The sequence below is a fragment of the Bison bison genome, unplaced genomic scaffold (genome assembly GCF_000754665.1).
Source record: "Bison bison bison isolate TAMUID 2011002044 unplaced genomic scaffold, Bison_UMD1.0 scf7180017864530, whole genome shotgun sequence".
In the NCBI taxonomy this organism is placed as follows: Eukaryota; Metazoa; Chordata; class Mammalia; order Artiodactyla; family Bovidae; genus Bison; species Bison bison.
In genome coordinates, this window is record NW_011495080.1 from 75,594 (window position 1) to 88,499 (window position 12,906).

General features: G+C 45.0%; 1 protein-coding gene across 1 annotated transcript in view; it reads left to right on the plus strand.

Moving 5' to 3' along the window:
* The window catches only part of DGKI (diacylglycerol kinase, iota), a gene marked incomplete at its 5' end in the record, with an annotated part of 321,800 nt that overhangs the window by 24,643 nt on the left and 284,251 nt on the right, over positions 1–12,906 (plus strand). The gene's annotated exons all lie outside the window — the stretch shown is intronic.

Consider the following 12,906-nt stretch of genomic DNA (forward strand, 5'->3'; position numbering starts at 1 on the left):
GTCAAAGCTATGGTTTTTCCAGTAGTCATGTATGGATGTGAGAGTTGGACTATAAAGAAAGCTGAGTGCTGAAGAATTGATGCTTTTGAACTGTGGTGTTGGAGAAGACTCTTGAGTGTCTCCTGGACTGCAAGGAGATCCAACCAGTCCATCCTAAAGGAGATCAGTCCTGAATATTCTTTGGAAGGACTGATACTGAAGCTGAAGCTCTAATACTTTGGCCACCTGATGTGAAGAACTGACTCACTGGAAAAGCCCTTGATGCTGGGAAAGATTAAAGGCGGGGGGAGAAGGGGATGATAGAGGATGAGATGGCTGGATGGCATCACCAACTCAATGGACATGAGTTTGAGTAAGCTCCGGGAGTTGGCGATGGACAGGGAGGCCTGGCGTGCTGCAGTCCGTGGCATCGCAAAGAGTCGGACATGACTGAGTGACTGAACTGACTGTGCATCATGTGGTATTTTGGTTCCCTGACCAGGGATTGAACCCATGCTGCCTGCAATGGAAGCAGAGTCTTACCTGGACCCTTTTCTTTTTTTTTTTTGCAATGATACTTGAATGATGATTGAAGCTGCATTTGTGTGTGTGTGGTGGAGGGTGGTTTATGAGCCTGTGTGGCACAGTTCAGTTCTTACTTGACATTGGTATGGTTCTGTTACTTAATAGAAATAATTTACATGTGATTTGGCATAGGATTTACATGTCACCCAGGCAATGCCCAGGTGTACAGAAAATCTTTTTCTTCCTTCAGTGTCCCTCAGGGCTCTAACCAGCCCTCTTTTTTCTGAGAGGCCCCAGGCTTGGCTGAAGCATTATTCGCATTAGCAGTTACCCAGAACTACTACTGGCCCCAAGGTGACATTGACTGTATTTTAGGAGATTTTTTTGGTTTTGTTTTTCCTACCTCATATGCCAGACAGATACAGATTGCAGAAGGTGGTGTTTTAAAGATGCAAGGAATTGGCAAAATCTGCTCTGAGGTCTTTGTTTGAGAAGATATGCAGGCTTTGGAATTAAGTGCTGCTGCTGCTGCTAAGTCACTTCAGTCGTGTCCGACTTTGTGCGACCCCATGGACGGCAGCCCACCAGGCTCCCCCGTCCCTGGGATTCTCCAGGCAAGAACACTGGAGTGGGTTGCCATTTCCTTCTCCAATGCATGAAAGTGAAAAGTGAAAGTGAAGTTGCTCAGTTGTGTCCGACTTTCAGCAACCCCATGGACTGCAGCCTACCAGGCTCCTCCGTCCATGGGATTTTCCAGGCAAGAGTACTGGAGTGGGGTGCCACAAGTGACCCAGCTTCAAATCTAGTCTTTGGGATTTTCTAGTTGTGTGATGTCCTTCATTGTTTTAACCTCTTTAGGCCTCAGTTTCATATCTGAGGCCTAGATATGCCACATTAAAGTGTGGATAATACCTACTCCTTATGGTTTCCATGAACTGTCAGTGAGATAAAGCATATGCAGCAATGCCTGATGTGGCCAGTTACAAGTGATCAATAAAAATTGGTTATTTTGATTGTTATTCCTCAAGTAAAAGTGGTTTCAGGGGGTTGTCAGAAACTGAAACCAAGCAGGCAGTGCCAGGGTATTGGATACCCTGGGTGTCCAGGTATTAACTTCAGGGCCCCGTCATCATCTCCTCTCTTGCACTGAATAAAAGAGGGTGAAACAACCAGCCCAGCTGAGCCCTTTCTCCAGTCTCTAGATCTTTCACAGCACTCATCACTTTCTCGTCTTTGTAACAGCATCACATCTTACTCATGTCTGTGTCCTCCATTAAAGCATAAGCTTCATTTAGCACGGGACTCTGCCTGGATCCTCAGCACTGAGAACCGGGTAGCACTGAGTGCTTACCCTACCCTTTTTCACAGAATGAATGAATGAGTTCAATGATGAGATTGTTGGAAGACACACACAGACATCAATCCCCAGATCAGCCCTGCCATTTAAGTATCATTATACTTAGAATCCAAGATGTTTGAATTTCTGCCTTATTTTTAAGGCTCTTCACGGGGAGATGCCACACTCACTTCTACAGGTATTGCAGGGTTTTAAGTCCAGTTTTGCCTATGTTGTGCCCTTCTTATTTGATTCTCCTGGAAGATAGAGACTGCTATTGACCATTCTTGGCACAGGGCGTCATGGTAGGTTGTCATTAATCATCTCCTTGGGATTCTCATGAGAACAGATCATCTAAGGCAATCATGTCAAATATAATGGATTCCTAGCTTCACTAGTCTTGTTCCCCTAATCCATCACTAGTAAAATGAAAGGTAAGTAGTAAGATGTAATAGAAGGATATGGTTTTGAGTCAGAAAGACCTAAGTTCCACTCCTGGCCAGCGTCTCTTGGGCAAGTTGCTCAGTCTCCTTGGGTCTCAGCTGCTTATCTGTAAGGCAGGTGAATGGTACCCACATTGTGCGGCTGAGCTGAGCTGTGTCTCTCAGACACATGGGGTGTATATCACACTGCCAGCCTTCTGGTAAATACTCTAGTGATAATGGTATCCTTATTGAAAAATGGTATCGGTAGTTGTATGTATGTGAAGGAAAACCACATGGCCAATTGGAGATACAGTTTTGGGTGAATGGAAATTGAAATGGTGGTCTTCTGGCCTAGACTGACTGAAAGACTTTGTCTTCATTATGTCCTCAGCAGCTTGGGATGTTGGAAATGACAGTGAAGGGATAGGTAATTTACCACAGTTTGATATGGCTTTTTAAGTAGATGCAATCTTATGGATTAAAGTAAATGTCTCTAGATTATTGTTTAGAGATCTTGTGCTGTGAACTTTAGAAGAAAAAAAAAATTCCGTGTATTTCCAGGGAGTGAACTGATAATGCGAATGTATTAGGAATCATGCTGCAAGTAAGATGGCATATATGGTGCTATCAGGCTGGCAAATATTAAAAGGCAAACTGTGGTTGCTGTTTCCTAGTTTATGTTAAGCTTCAGATCTCTGCTTTGCTCTTGATACACTACCTTGAAAGTGAAAGTGAAGTCACTCAGTCATATCTGACTCTTTGCGACCCCTTGGACTGTAGCCCGCCAGGCTCCTCTGTCCATGGGATTCTCCAGGCAAGAATACTGGAGTGGGTTGCCATTTCCTTCTCCAGGGGAATCTTCCCAACCCAGGGATCGAACCCAGGTCTCCCGCATTGCAGGCGGACGCTTTAACCTCTGAGCTACCAGGGAAGCCCGATACACTACCTTAGAGTAAGACAATTAAGAGAACATTGAAACACCATTTCCTGTTGTCTCTACTGTGACTTCTGTAACATGTCCAACTCACACCTAACTGATGGAAAATAGTGAGTACACATGTGTTTGTGTTTTCTAGTTGCGTATCTACTTATTAGTGCCTGTATACTTGTAATCGTATTTATATACATTTTTGTGTACATACAGAAGCACTTCAATCTACAGAAAGATACATGGCAGCTTTGATCTGAGATAACTTTGAAGAGAGTACAAATATTGAGCAGGGAACAGCCATAAAAGCAGCTGAGAAGAACCAAAGCAGAAAGATAACACGTGATAAACTTAAAGCTATTGACCAGCCACTGTTAGAACCTGCTAACATCAAAGCTGAGAGGCACAGAGGAAACAAATGGTAAAAAAGAAATGAGGCAAAGACAAGCAGGCAGAAGAAAATACACAGCAAAACAAGAGATGAGAGTAACAGTGCATAGACAGTCAATAATAGTAGTCATGGAAATATGGTGTCTCCTTGGGTAAAATGAGAATCAGGAATAGGAAATAGAATTATGGATTTTTGATGATTTCTTGGAGTTCATTAGTCAGAAGTCCCTTTTTCATGCATGATGGCCATGCAAAGCTGGTAGAAGGAACACCAGTCTTGGACCAGTCAATGAGGGGCACCCAGAGCATCATCAGCCTGGTTCTGGGGGCAACCATGTGTTGGTATGTTTCCATTAAACTTGCACCAGCCAATACAAACTTAGCAGGCCATTCTTCATCCGTTTCATAAGTAACAGCTGCAATCTATGTTTGGTTTATGTCTCAGTAACTGGACCTGAATTTTATGTAGATGTACAAAAGGTAGTAGATGTGTATACCAGTTACCCAATCAAATTCCAGGACGTAGACTTCTCCTAAGAGTCACGTGGCAGTTTTTTATTAAAGCCCATTAGAGAAGCCTGTGCCTATCACTTTCTTCTCATTTAAAAACAAACAAACAAAAAACAAACTAAATTCTCTAGCATAAGCCACTTTTAAATCACTCTTAAAGAGACTGATTTGGTAGAAATTTCACTGTTGAGTTGAGTCCCTAAGTCATGTCCAACTCTTTTGCAACCCCATGGACTGGGCCCACCAGACTTCTCTGTCCATGAAATTACCCAGGTAAGAATAGTGGAGTGGGTTGCCATTTCCTTCTCTAGGGGATCTTGCTGGACCAAGGTTCCACCCTGTGTCTCCTGCATTGCAGGCAGATTCTTTACTGCCTGAGCCACCAGGAGTTTCACTGTAAGGGTGAACTATTGAGATAGGGACATGTACCTTTTTCCCCTCTTAAAATGAACCTAGCGACTTCCTTAGTCCAGTGACTAAGATTCCACACTCCCACCGCAGGGGACCCAGGTTTGCTCCCTGGTCAGGGAACTAGATCCTACATGCCGCAACTAAAGATCCTGCCTGCCACAACTAAGATCGGAGATCCCACTTTCTACAGCTAAGACCTGGCACAGCCAAATAACTATTTAAAGAAACAAAACCAAAATGTGCCTGTGCTGTTCTGACCACGACTTGTTCCAATCCTAATCCAATAGTCAAAACACAGTGAGGCTTCAATTGATAACCAGCCATCAACTTTAGCTTTGAATTAACTCGCTAGCTAGTAATTTGGTTCTTCCCAAATTGTTCCTCCCGTGAGCCCTGATTGGCTGCTTTTCTGGAAGAGGTAAGGTTTCCAGGTGGCAGTCTCATTTTTTCCATGTGGTTCTTCATACTCAGCTCCTTTCCCTTTGGCTTCCTGCTCTAAGAGTTTGGTTTTCTTTCTCTTCACATGAAAAATACAAAATGCACTAGCTGTTGGGAAAATAAAAAAATGTATGCGTGTCCAAACAATGGCACTTTTCTCCTACTCTCTGTGTCTCTAGGGCGCTGTGGAGCAGGCCCTTCTGTGTCTTAGCTCCGATGGGTCCTGCCTACCCGAGATTTACAGGCTTATCTGTGGTTCCTCAGGGGAGGTGTCTCTGGAAACATAAACACTTTCATATGCAAAGTGCTTCAGATAATGTGTGCCTTAGTACAGAACAAACTCTACTGTTTGAAGAGCGCATTCAGTGAGTTCTATTGCAGTACTTCAGAGGCAGTCCCTACCATAACAGGGCACGAGAGACAAGGGCATGTAGTCAGCTGCTGCGCGCACAGCAGCAAGCTGACCATGGACTTGGAGTGCAGCCATCCGGGGCTGGTCTGCTCCTGAAAGACATAAAGCCCAGGCTGAGGCCTCCTTTCGGGAGACCTGCGTGAGATGGAAAGAGGGCCCCACTCTCTCAGTGGTTCATCACTCTGGCTTTTCTGCTTTTACTTCTGCTCCATTCTTTATCATTCCAATTCAGGCCCTCATTGCCTAATATGTGGATTTTCACTATGAACTCTCATTACTTAAAAACCACCATTTAAAATTAGAGTATGGTTGCTTTGCCTGCAATGGAGACCTGAGTTTGATCCCTGGGTCTCTGGCAGATCCCCTGAAGAAGGGAATCCCCTGGAGAAGGCTACCCACTCAGGTACTCTGGCCTGGAGAATTCCCAGGACAGAGGATCCTGGCAGGCTACCGTCATGAGCTTCAGTCCATGGGGTTGCAAAGAGTTGGACATGACTAAGTGACTAATACTTTCACTTTCAGCCTTTGGCAAGATACCGTTCTTGTCTGATGTCTCTGAAACTCCCTCAAAGACACCGTTTGTGGTCACAAAATTTGTTCAGCTGTCCTCCCCATGAAGCCTATGCACCCCATTTTCCCTCTAAGATTTATAAAGGTCTTCTGTCCCTCAAACACCGCTAGGTCCCACTTTCTCTCTCCTTTCGGGGTTGCCTGAGAATGCCTGTGCCTTGGAGGGGGAGGAGGTTTCTCTCATCATTCCAAAGCCACCAGTTCTCCAGCCTGAGGTTAGTCTGGGGGCTTATGTTAGGAGAAAGGCCTGTTCTGCAAGCCCATTCTTCTCCCCTCCATTCCTCTCTCCCTCTCTTCCAGAACATCTCTTGAGCTCCTATTATGGATCAGGCAGTGTTTCCTGGTGTTGGATTAGAGCAGTATGGAAACACAGGGGACTCTCCCCATCTCCTTGTAACCTTATCCTTTTAACCCTGGGCCTCTCGGGAATGGTTTTGCTCTGCTATTTCTCTTTGAGTTCCTCGTGACCCACAGCCAGCGTTCCTACTCTTTGCCTTTGTGGACCTCCACCTGATCGCCTGCCCCAACACACAGAGAAGCCTCCACACTCCACCATGAAATGCAATGCCCAATGACTCATGCAAATGGACACCTGTGAGCCCCTGGCTCGGGGCCCCACTGGACATGCAGAAACCGGATCTGTTCCTCTTAGGAGGCATCAGTGCCTACTGTGTAAAGAGACTCTGGATCTTCTTCCTGCGACAGTGTCTTCAGTTTTTCAAATATTTATATATCTTTTAAGGCCAGTTAAAGAATTGTGTATGTGGTTTTTTTTCTTTTTTCCTGTTAGGTGCTTTTTACTGCTTCAGCCTCTGCTCTAAATGACAGCCTTTATTGTCCGAGCTGTTCATTTAGCATTTAGCCACGCAGGGTCTTCTCCTGTTAATAAGCTTCGTCTCGAGTCCTCCTTGTCTCAAGTGGCTTGCCAGCTTCTCCCAGGAAGGACAGAAGCTTCCTTTGCTTCACTTCCTGCTTAGCACTCCGTGTTTCAGCAACATGCAGAGTTCACTATGTCAGACACCTCCGACCGCCCTGATTCCAGTGAACCGCAGATTTAGGTGTACGGGTGTGTGTGTGAGCGTTGCATGAGTACTTCTGTTACAGTTTATCTGATCCCTGACCCAGCCTCCTGTTGGTCTTGCTCCTTTTGCTTTCATATATTCTGAGGCGCTTCTGGCATCTTTAGTATCTCAGACAGTGATGATGGGCTGTGTCTCAGAGGGCTCCAGCCCCCTCACTGAGCCCTCTCCAGAGGACACAGGTGCAAACAGGTGGCGCCCTGACACATGAAGGCCTGGACTCTCCAACATGCGCAGTGGTGCCCAGGGCGAGGGCTGGCACCCTGTCACACCGAGCGAGGTCTCCCTCCAGGAGACTCTTGAGAGAGAGAGAGGGCTCGGAGACTCTCCCTGGGCACAGACTTGTCCTGACATGTGGCCTCTCTGCTCCCAGGTCCAGGCTAGTGAAATCCTGCCATCAAAGTAGCAATCCTGCCAAGTAAGAGAGGCCACAATAGGGGTGTGCTGGTACTTCAGCTACCTACCCTCTTGATTTGTCCAAAATGTCCTGTCTTTCTATCTGAGAAAGACAGGCTCCCTCGCAAGTGGCCATGAAGCCTTTGCTTTGGCCCTGAAGCCACAGTAATGGAGCCTCCAGATAATGTCAGTCTTCTTTTTTCCCTGATACCAATTTACAGATTGCATCCTAGACGCCCCAGAGGAGTAGCACTTGCCAAGGATGCTTGTCATTTCTTCTAATTAGGTTTTTAAATAAATCAAAGAATTCTTGTTTTCCATTTACCTAGGATTAGACAGCAGCAGTGTTCTTGTTTGCCTTGCCCATAGAGGCAGTCCCCACTAAAGGTTTGCCGGATTCCTGACCCTCGGAAGGCTTAGGAGGTTTCCTTTACCTCCACCCTTGGAGATGAAGAAGGGATGAAGACAGGGCCCAATCGCCCCGTCTCCCTTTTCCATCAGAGTGCCTCCCTGTAAACAGAGCTTCGGGTGCAGAAGTGAGGATAAAATTCTTCTCGCCCTACTTGCTGTTTCTCCTTTACCTGACTCCCAGCACTCAGCTTCTCTTTTTCACCATGATTCTTATGAGGTGGGAAGGGTGAGGAGGTTTAGAATTACTGGGGAGAAGACAGCTGGGGGAGCCTGAGTTTGGAAGCTCAGCCCACCACCTCATCCAGCCTTCTGTTTTTTGTTTTTTTATTTATTTATTTTAATTGGAGGCTAATTACTTCATAGTCATCCAGCCTTCTTCTCCCAGCTTTTCACCACTCAGCTCCTCATCTCATCCTCCCCCCAGGACTTTGTCTGCTTCCTTCCCCTCTCCTAGTGTGGTTGCATCCCTGCCCAGAGCCACTTTCCTGGCCATTCATCCTTTTGTCCCTGTGGCCTTGTGACAGGGGCAGGGCTGATGGAAACATTGGTTTCTTGCATTTTATCTGGGAGCCTGTGTTCTGGGGACTCTGTCTGCAATGAGATGCTGCCAGGCCCATACTACTGTTTGGCCAGCAGTAGGCTCTGGCCCCTGAGGTCTCTTGAGACAGGAGGCTGAGAAAGAGTAGCCACATGGGCTCTGGAGACTAAATTTTTCCTCCTGCTTCTCTGCTTCTCATCTCTGTGATTAAACCTCTGTGTGTGTGTGTGTGTGTGTGTGTGTTGGGGGAGGGTATCTTTAAAAATACTGCAGGAGAGATGTGGTCAGAGGCACGATGACTCGCTCATCTTCAGGGAAACATGAGATTTGCTGGATGTTTATTGGGGAGAGGCTCAGTCAGCCTTGTCATACACGGTTCTTGGGTCAGATTTCACATTATTAGGGGTGACATTTGAATTAAGTTACCTCGTAGCGTGGTGGCCTTGACCTGTCACAAATCATAAACCTGTGAAGCTAGGTTCCTTTTCTTTCTCCTCTTCTTTCCTTCCCTCCCTTGCTTCTCTCTCTTTCTATCAAATGCTGTTGCCTACCACCAGATCTTTATTATTTAGTAGAAATCACATCTCTTATTCAAAGGAAGCAAACATAGCTTGCTTGGTGGTACAGATGAATCAGGGACTTGTGACAAAAGGGAGTGGGCAGGTGGGATGGGATGAGATATTAACTCTTCTCCGGGACAGTTGCATACTTTCTACCACTATTGCCTCCGGTCCTTTCAGCCCCCCTCCAGCTTCCATCCCCAGTGCCAGTGGTCTAAGGCTGTTTTACTTCTGTGCCTGAGATGAGCCAAAGTTTGGAAAGGAATTGTTGCTGCTTAGAGTGCCAGCAATGCCTGCAGCATGGGAAACGTGCAGGGCCCAGTCAGAACTGGGAAGGTGTTCTCTTCCATCACTGTTAGGTCTGCTGGTCAGGTTGTGCCCACCATCCTAAAGCACAGCATATCATTCATGGTGGCACGATTATATGAGTCAATTCTGGTCACTGCATGTGTGCTCAGTCCCTTAGTCTTGTCTGACTCGTGACCCCATAGGCTATAGCCTGCCAGGCTCCTCTGTCCATGGGATTTTCCAGGCAAGAATACTGGAGTGGGTTGCCATTTCCTTCTCCAATGCATGAAAGTGAAAAGTGAAAGTGAAGTCGCTCAGTTGTGTCTGACTCTTGGCGACCCCATGGACTGCAGCCTACCAGGCTCCTCCACCCATGGAATTTTCCAGGCAAGAGTACTGGAGTGGGGTGCCATATGTAATTTATAGTATAGCCTATATTGTTTTAGTTTTCCCAGATGTGCCTTCCCACTAGTTTTTACAGATGTTGCACACATGGACACATACACAATTACAAATTCATGAACCTCCTTTTACAAAATGAGGAAACCCTTGGAAAGGTACTGAGGTCACTTGATATTTGAAGCAATAAGCCTAATTGGCCTTTAAATCAAGAGAGCGAATTATTAAACTTTTATAATTGTTAAGCATGTTTACTTCCCAGGTCATATTTATTTTTGAATTTGCATTTTGGTGCTAGGTTCTATCACAGCTGTCCCACTAAGAAGAATGACAGCTAATCTGCCAACTTAATTTGAATGACTTTTCTTGCTTTATCATTTTTTATAGTGAAGAAAGTATTGACTTAAATTAAGAGCTTTTAAAGAAAAGGTGAATACTTACAGTATTTAGAATACCTAGATTCCTACATTTTATCTTTATATTTAGTTTGAATCTTGCAAATAAAAATTGGAATATAACCAAGCATGAATTGAGCATTTTTGCCCAGGAGCTTATTATCCAGCTGCTTCAAAGAACTTGAACCAATTGAAGCACAGTGATAAACCAAGAAGTCAGCAGTTCGGACTTCTGATTCACTGAAACAGTTTTCATCAGTTGAGAAGCAAAAATTGATATATTTTTCTACTATGGAAAAAGACCTGGGGCCTTCAATCAGAATTTATTCACTTAATTTTGCATATGATTATATATAGACCTTAATTATCTAATTTATCAGATTATACGCTGTTTAGAAACCGTCATTTAGGAAATTGAGGGCAACTAAAGTCAGACACAACAACTTCTAGCCTGATAGGAAGATAGGAAGCAGAAAAATGACTGTTCTCTATAGTAAAATGCATCATGTTGTGCTTATAAAGACAAATTCAGATTATGGTTTATATATTCTGCCTCAGAAGGCATAGAAGCACATATTATATTTTATGAGGGCCTTTAAAATTCAATATTGTCTAAATAAAATCAGTTTTATAGTGTAAGGCACTTTTCTTCATATATTATCATTTGTAGTACATTGCTCTTGCATTATTACACATGAATAATATCCGTGTGAGTGGATGTGTGCTAAAGTCGCTTCAGTCATGTTCAACTCTTTGCAACCCTATGAACTGTCGCCCACCAGGCTCCTGTGTCCATGGCGTTCTCCAGGCAGAAATACTGGGGTGGGTTGCCATGCCCTCCTCCAGGGGATCTTCTTGACCCAGGGACTGAACCTGATGTATCAGTGTAACTGCACGTTATCCTAGGAAACTGAGAGAGGACGGTCTTAACCTACTGGCTCTCAAACTTTTCCCGGCAAGATCCCGTATTCAAAAAAGATCCTGACTTGAAATCCAGACAGAAAGCAAGGCAAGGAAGAGGTGTTCTGGCTTCGACGAGTGCATGTTTGACCCTTCCCACCATCCCCAGGGGCTTCTTAGGAGCCTCATGGAGCCCTTATGCAATCTTGTGCAGACCCCAGCACAGAGCACACGGTCAGGCGCAAAGCTCGACCAGGGCAGGACTTAACTGGAGGGAGGCTTTTCAGGTGGCCTTGAATAACCCTGTAAGTGGTTGCTACCATGAGAGTATCACTTTGCTTGCTTGCTGTGAAATCTCCTAGGGGTTGGTGGATAAAAGGTAGAATGAGATCGACTCTCAAGCATCACTGTAACTCTTGAGCAACAGGACTCTAGAGCCCCATGCATTTGCTGCAGGTTACGCTAAAGCGGTGGTCCCCACCAGGAGTTCCAGCTAACAGGAGCGCATCAGGAGTTTGCTAATGGGCACTCAGCCCATGAAAAACTACACACCTGGAATTTTATTACTGTTGCCTTGAGTGATGTCGCCCTTGCTGGTGCCGCCGCTTCTGCTTGTCATTCTTGTTCTCTCTCCCCTTCTCCTACCCTTCCTTCTTCTTCCCACCCATCATCCCCTCTTTCTTTTTAGTAGTGAAGCCAAGACACTTTTCAGTGGTGTAGCTAGATGCTTGGATTTCCCTTTATCCTGTCTTTTTGCAAAATCAATTGATTGCCAAACTTGCTTAAAGTTCCAGACCATGTCCTTTCCTCAGGCAGAGGGAAACCAAGAATGATGAAAGCATTTGCAAGCACAGTACCTAAACCTTAGTCAGTGGGTATTAGGGTGACACATGTCATTGCCGCAGTACTGACTGCAGTGTTCTTGGTGCTTGACTGGTGTCTGATGACACTGTGGAGACCTGTGTTTGAATGGGTAGAGCCGTCTAGGAGGCAGGAGGCTATAGTTTCTTTGCCAATTCTGTCCCTCCCAAGGTGCTGGTTTGCATTTCTTCCAGGCTCCTTTTGTAGCAGTACCACCTCAATTTTTAGCTCAAAAATCAAATCCCAGGAGGAGAAGCCAGTCCTCAGAATGTACCGTGTGGCAGTGCCTTTCTTGAGGACAGGGACTCGGGGCCTTTCACACATCGATGCTTTGATGGGCTATTTCACAGATTGGCTTTGTTATAGTAAGTTTCTTTCAGTGCTCAAACCCCCAAATTATTCATGCAATTCTGCCTTTTAGCTTGTCCTTCACAGAGAGACCTGAGCATTGGTAGCTTACACTTTCCATGGCACTAGGAGCAATGAATCAAGATTTCCACACCTTCCTCTCCCTCTCTCTACTGCTTGTTTTTTAGTTAGAGAAAAGATCAGCCTCAGGGAGTATTTTTATTGTGAATTTTTAACTCGCACTGAGTGTCCGCGAGGCCAAACTATGTAATGCTTCTAAGCAGGAGTCTTGTTTCAGACCACCTGGCCCTGCTGTGCTCTAAATGTATAACTTCCTGTGCCTCAGCTTTCTTATCTGTATAATGAAAGTAAGAATAGTGTCTTATTTCTCAGGGTGGTGAGGATTAAATGTTACTGTTTGTGAAGTGCTTACTAGAATACCTAGCACATGACAGGTAGTACATTAATGTGAGTTGCTCTTATGTTACTGTTGCTGCTGCTATGATGATGATAATGATTAGTAAAAGTTAGACTTGTCTTTTTACTTTCCAGACTATCTGGGCAGAAACCCAAGTAGGTTTGTTTAGGTTTGTGCTGGGAATAAAACCCCGAGGTGAAGGCCCCTTGAAATGTAGACTCTTTGACTGTAGGGAAAGAGTGCTTGTTTTGAACCTGGTATGTTGGCCCTACCCCTTAGAGTAAACATGAAAAAAAAAAAATTAGAAGATAATAATGCCTACCATGTTAGGTTATGAAACTTAGAGAAGGAAAAAACAGCAGAATAAAGAACTTGGCTCATAGTATATC